At 41.6% G+C, this 6,828-nt stretch overlaps 1 pseudogene; it reads left to right on the forward strand.

Annotated features, from left to right (window-relative positions):
• Positions 1 to 1,831: 1,831 nt before the first annotated feature.
• Positions 1,832 to 3,016, forward strand: LOC111733535 (annotated as a pseudogene).
• The last annotated feature ends 3,812 nt before the right edge of the window (positions 3,017 to 6,828 follow it).

The raw sequence follows: 6,828 nt of genomic DNA on the forward strand, positions 1-6,828 counted from the left end.
CTCAGCCTCAGTTTTGTAACTGCAGCTGGTAAAAATCAACTGTTGTTTCTCTGCTGTCCTGTTTCTCTGCTTTCTTCCCTGATGACTGGGCTCTGCCGCCAGTTGCGTGGAGATCACAGCTCTCCCATGCAGAGCTGTTCCTATCCCCCTCCTCTGACAGGGTGCTCCAACTGTGAGAGGCAGATTCCTTGTTTTTCTCAGTCCGTTGCCCAACACCCAGGGTTCTGACCTGTGGTAGCTCTTATACACAGGTCCCATGCTCAAACGTGCTGGTGTGCAGTTTGGGTGTTTTTTGTTAAGTTTTAGATATTCAACTTATTGTTGTTTCAAGGGGAGAGATCTGAGAATGTCTCTCACCCCACCATGTTTCTCCAAATTATCTCTACTTTCTAAAGAAGTTCCTCCAACATTTTTATAATGTTGGCTTGGTGATGATGAACTCTTTTGGCTTTTTCTTAACGAAGAAGCTCTTTATCTGTCCTTCAACTCTGAATGATAGGTTTGCTGGGTAGAGTAATCTTGGTTGTAGGTCATGGCTTTTCATCATTTTGAATATTTTGTGCCAAGCCCTTCTGTTCTGCAAAATGTCTTTTAAGAAATCAGCTACCAGTCTATGGAAACTCCCTTGTAGGTAACTAACTGCTTTTCTCTTGCCGCTTTTTGTTTTAACCTTTGGTATTTTAATTATGATGTGTCTTGGTGTGGGCTTATTTGAGTTCAACTTTTTTAGGGCTTTTAGCACTTGCTAGAGTTGTATGTCTATTTCCTTCACCAAGTTAGGGAAATTTTCCATTATTATTTCTTCAAATTGGTTTTCAACTTTTTGCTCTTCTTCTCCTTCTGGTACCCCTATGAGGCGAATGTGATTACGTTTGATGTCATCCTATAGGCTCCTTACATTGTCTTCATTATTTTGGATTCTTTTTCTTGTTGCCATTCTGATTGGCTGTCTTCCGCTACCCCATCCTCTATACCAGTGATTCAATCCTCTGCTTCCTCCACTCTGTTGATTCCTTCTAATATACTCTTCATGTAAGATATTGTATTCTTCATTTCCTACTGATTCCCTTTTATAATTTCCACTTCTGTTTTTATGTTTTTTATCTCTTTGTTAAAGTTCTCACTGAGTTCATCTACTCGTCCCCTAAGCACCTTGAGCATCCTTATAATCAGTGTTTTAAACTCTCTGTCTGGTATATTGCTTGTCTCCGTTTTAGTGAATTCTTTTTCTGAAGCTTTGTTCTGTTCTTTCAAGTGGGACATGTTTATTTGTCTCCCCATTTTGCCTGCCCCCCTGTGTCTGTTTCAACGTATTAGGTAGGGCTCCTAAGTCTCCTAGTCTTAGTAGAGGGACTTTATGCAGTAGGCATGCTATGGGGTTCCTTGGCACAGACCTGAGAGGGGTCCAGCTGCCGGCCAAGTTTAGCTGTAGCCTGTGTACCTCTGGGGCCACCTGGTAATAGTCACCAAGCAATCCACATATGGCTGCCACCCATTCTGGGCTTATAGGTGCCTTGAGGGGTCAAGTCCAAAACTGAGGCAGGTTGCCACTAGTACAGATTTTGCAGGTGCTTAGCAAGAAGTATAAGGCAAGCTGAGGCCAGATCCTGCTGCTTTGGGTTTTGTGAGCCTTTGAGAGATTTTACGAGTTTGCAGAAGGAGCCAAGACAGCCCGTTTGTATGGAATAAACCACTGGAAGTGGCCTGAGTAGGCCCACAAGTTAGAAGAGGCGGATCTCAGGGAATCCCCTGGGCAGAGCAACCTGTATTATCCAAGTTGATGGCACCTGCGTCTGCAGGCTGGGAAGAGGGAGAGCTCAACAAAGGAACAATGGCTTCTCCCTGTACCTCTGTCTGGGAGCAAACCACACCCCTAGCCCTCTCCCTGAAGCCTGACAGCTCAGCGCCTCCCCATACGTCCCTGGCTCACCTCAAGCAGCTGCTCCAGCGCTGGAGCTCAGAGCGAGTGAGTCCATCAGCAAGTAAGTCTGAGTGTGGGCCCTTTAAAAGGAAAGTCTTCACTTCCCACAGTCCTCTGTCTCACTCAACCACTACCTCTGCTGGTTTTCACAGCCAGAGATTGTGGGAATTTCTCTTCTTGGCACTGGAACCCTGAGCTGGGGAGCCCAGTATGTGGCCGGGACCCTTTGCTCCTCAGTTGGGGAAGTAGGCTTTGCATCTAAGACAGCCCTCCCGATTCTCCATTGCCACTCGTGGTTGTGGGACTGCACTGTTTCGCGTCTCCATCCTGTCTACCGTTTTGAGGTAATCTTTTATTTGAGGTGACCTAGTTATAGGTCATGGCTTCTGTTCAACCATACCTCTGGCAACTCCATGTACTGGTTACTCTGCAGTTTTGTTATAATTTTGGTGTGGTCGCTAGAGAACTAACTCCCTCCTCCTTGACTGTTGGTTTGTTGGCCATTACAGTACACATGGAACTGGTCCACTGACCTGGGCTGCTTCTCAGGCTCAGTTCCACGCTTGTCCTCTTTCTCTGACAGAATATTTGAGCTAGTAAGGATCATAGAAATCAGTGACAAAGATAAGTAAAAGCATCTATGCTGGCTTTTTCTTCCTCTTGTGGTCATTATTAAAGCAATAGCAATCAAAATAAATTTTGGTTCATCTGTAACTTCTGACTAGAGCGAGAACCCTAAAAAGCATTTCAATGCACCTTCCCACATTCATAGGAAGATTTCCATTCCCTCTTTTGAAGTTGCTGAGGCAGAAGTATGTTGAAGGTCAGTTTTCGTGAGGGCACTATAGAGGTCAGCAAATTGGCAAGGTTGTCCAGGTAACAGGAAGACATGTGTCACATACACCGAACAAGTGCAGCAGGAGAAAGCTAATGACACTACTGTTCATGTGGGCATTCACCCAGTAAGATGGTTATCACTAGGCCAAACTGGACCAAAACTACAAAAAGAGCCTTGAATGTAAAGCCAAATCTCACTCAATAGGGAAAGAAAAGGGCAACTATAAGGACAAAACAACTGAGATGATGCAAAAATAAAAGAATCTTATCTACAACTTCTATTAAAGAAATGCTAAAATGAGTAAGTATGAATATATGTATATATGAATATTTAATATAAATGGATATATAAAAATAAATGTATGTTTATTCATTTTTACTCCCTGCTTTTGTTTTTGACATCACAATTTATAATATTATGTATTGTGTATCTATTAACAAATAGTTTTAGCTATAGCTATTTTTAATACTTTTATCCTTTAACCCTTATGCTAGAATTAAGTAACAAACCACTATATACCATGTTAGTGTATTCTGAATCTGATTATATTTTTAACAATGTGTTGTATATTTTCGTATGTTTTCATGTTACTAGTTTGAATCCTTCCAGCTTGAAGAACTTCTTTCAGCATTCCTTATAAACTAGATTAAGTGGTGATGAAATCCTTCAGCTTTTATTTATTAGGAAAATTATTTATCTCACCTTCTTCTGTGAAAGTTTTTCTGGTTAGAGTATTCTTGGCAGGCAGCAAGGGCCAGAGACAAACATGGGCTCATCAGTAGCTATGCGGGCCCCAGCTGTCAGGGTGCTCTCCCATGGCTGCACAATATTCCCCTGGACATGTGTACTGCAATGGAGGCCAGTAATGGGATTCAGGTTTGTGGCATATAGGTGCCAGTTGGAGGGGCTAGCTATAAGTAAGAGCAGTGGTACAGGCCAGTGACAGAAGACAGGGATTTATCTGGGCCCACTAGCAGCTGTGGAGGCCCGGCTATTGGCATGCTCTCCCATGGCCACACAATCTCTCCTGAGTATGTGCACTGCAGTTAAGACTGATGATCGATGTCAGGCCCGCAGTGTGCAAGTGAATTGCTGGAGGGTGTAGCCCTAAATGCACACACAGGAGTGAGGATCAGCCAGGAAGGTCCAGGCTGGTGTTTGGCACTGGTGCAGCTGTAGAGGCCTGAGTTGGCTACAGTTCAGTTCCTAGGCTCTGATCTAGGTACAGGGAGTGAAGGAGTGGGAGAAACTCAGGTAGCTGGCATGAGTAAACACAAATACCTATAGGGTGAAAACTGATGAAATCTACAGGGGGTCTATGGCAGCTGTACCAGCCATTGATTCCTTCTTCAGTGGCAAAAGCTATGTTTGTCTGTAGAGCAAGTAACTGTGAACCACAACGGCTTCTGCTGCATGGCTGCTATTGGTAGCTGCTGGGTTTTTTTGTTTGTTCGTTTTTTGTTTTGTATTCTTAGCCATCTCTATATTTTTTGGCTTTGCCTGTCTGGGTGGAGTTAAATGGAAGCTGTTCCTTCATGTGGTGCCCTGAAAGGCTGAAGAAGCTGTTCACTTACCTTGTTTTTCTTTTCCTAGTGACCAGTAGCTCTTCCTAGCTAGGAAGTTCCCTCTTGGCACTAAATAATGTCAGCTTGCAGGATGGAATGATGCAGGCAAAATAACTTGTATAGTTATTCTCAGGTTTTTTGTTTCACTCTGTTTCTAAATTTTTTTTTTTTTTTTTTTTTTTTATTATTATTTTTGGTCTCCAGAGCTTACTTAGAGCTGCTTTTATTCATGGATAACTGTTTAACTATTGATCTTTGTGTGGGGACAGAGGCTGGGGTCTTCTATGTTGCCAATTTGGTGACATAGATCTCCCTGTCATCATTGTTGTCACTATTATCTTTGTAATTCCATCACATGGCACCAGGACTGGCACAATATACATACACCAATATTTATCTGTTGGATGGACGAGTAGTTGAGTGAATGGATAAATGGATAAAGGAACAAATTTAATATTTTTTTAAGTTCTAAAAAGAAGAGAGTTCAAAGAGATAGCTGGCAGGATTAGTGGGCACTAGATTCAAAGAGTATAAAATGAGCTTTAGATCTGGACTAAAGAGTCTGTCCTAAGTAAAGGCTGCTGAGTTAGGCAATAGTATAAACTTCAATGTGAGGATAAATTTAAAAAGTGTTACAAGTCTTGAATAGTGCAGCAGTGTTGGTATCTTTCCAGCTGGTAAACATGAAATACTGCTATGTGGCTTCTAATGAAAACTACCATGGTCTGATGAGAAATAATTCACAAGAGTGAAACTGAAGGGGAAAAAGCTGAGATTACTAATTGCTGGCCAAGTACAGCAGACAGTGAGATCACCATGGTCACTGCAGGCCAAACCACTAACTTCCTTCTATTGGTAAGCATTGCCTGGAGCTTTATAATCTATGGTTGGATTATTTTATTATAAAAGTGGCTGCTCAGGATTTCTCTATGATTTCACTTTTATCTAGAACTCTTAGTTGAATACTACTTTATTACTCAGTGCGTTGCTGCCCAGGGCCACACCCTTTCCCTGTGTAAAATGTTCCAGAAATGGGTTATTTTCCATTTGGGAAAAAGTATTCATGTAAGGACAAAGAAGGTTATTTCCCTTTTGATCTCCTTCCACAGAGATTTGTGAAGGCTCCTGGCTTTTGCCTCAACCTGAACTGCAGTGTTTAACAAATTTTCAGCCATTTTCATGTCTGTGCCTATTACTGTTCCTTTTCCATTCATCTAATTATGCCTCCAGATAGACCTTTGGCAAGTGGGTTTCAAAGTGTCCTGATAAAGAACTCTGTGTAACTTTCTCCCACCTACTTTAAGGCTCTTTCAACATTTCTTTGGCAAGAGGTAAAAACAAACAACTGAGCAAACACGGAGCTTTGAGTGATGCCAGGACCTGAGCCTTCAGTGCTGGCCCTATTTAGTATCGACCCACCTGTAGGCTGCTTTAGAGAAGAGGTGTTGCCTTTAGAGACAAACACAGACCTCATCACCACAAAAAGACCAGATCTCATTTCTGAAAAGAGTAGATCACTTTTGTAGCTAAAGACTTTAAAAACTCAATTACTCAAAGCAACCACACTACTTTGTAGCTCCCAATATCATTCCTCCTATTCCCGCTCTGGCTAACCTGTGTATGTACATGCACACATACTCCATATGGGACTTCTCTGTCAGAGGCCATTTTTGCTTCCCAAAGTCTTGCTGCATGCTTTGACCTTATTCCTTTAATTGAAACTCCAGCACAATCAAATCTCTACTGAAATAGGACTAAGAGGCATTGATCTGAAGTGAACCTGTCTTTATGACAGCCATCACTTTCCTTTTCTTCTTTTTTCCTTCTCTGAGCATCAATGCCAGGTACCTGCCATTTTTGCTGCTTTTTCTTACCATCATATTCATTGCTGTCAGAGCTCTGACTGCTCATTGCATACTGAGTTTTCAACATCCCATAGATATTTCAGGGAATTTGAACTTTTAGGGTGTTCTCATAGTGTCATTATAATCCTTTCTTCCTATTCCATAACAAAGCTATAAAATAATCACTATCCTTTTCTTCTCCTATTGTGGCACCTTTAACTTGTGCCAGGCAGGTTCACCTCAGTTTTGTCGCTTCCCCTTCAGATAAGGCCTTTTTCAGGAGGCTCTTTGTCAAGAAAATAGGGAACCATTGGATCCCTTTGCCAGTTTCTAAGACAGGGCCAAATGATTGAATTAACCCAGATTGAACTTAAGTAAAACTGCTGTAACATATTTATTTTCTTCAATTTTTAATAAAGAAAGATTTCAACTTGTGGCCAAGATAGAGTAAAAGAGACATGTTTCCTGCGTGAAACATGTAAAGAACAGAAAAAAGGTAAAGTAATAGTTTTAAAGACATTGGAAATCAGGTAACAAAGAACAGTGATACCTGAGAAGTGGAAAACAAACAAGCTTAGAGGCATTACCTAAAAAGAACAAATGGTTGCCAGGAAGCTTAATTACATCCCAGAATGAAGCTCAAAAATATTTATCAGAATA

The sequence above is a fragment of the Pteropus vampyrus genome, unplaced genomic scaffold (assembly GCF_000151845.1).
Source record: "Pteropus vampyrus isolate Shadow unplaced genomic scaffold, Pvam_2.0 Scaffold14, whole genome shotgun sequence".
NCBI lineage: Eukaryota > Metazoa > Chordata > Mammalia > Chiroptera > Pteropodidae > Pteropus > Pteropus vampyrus.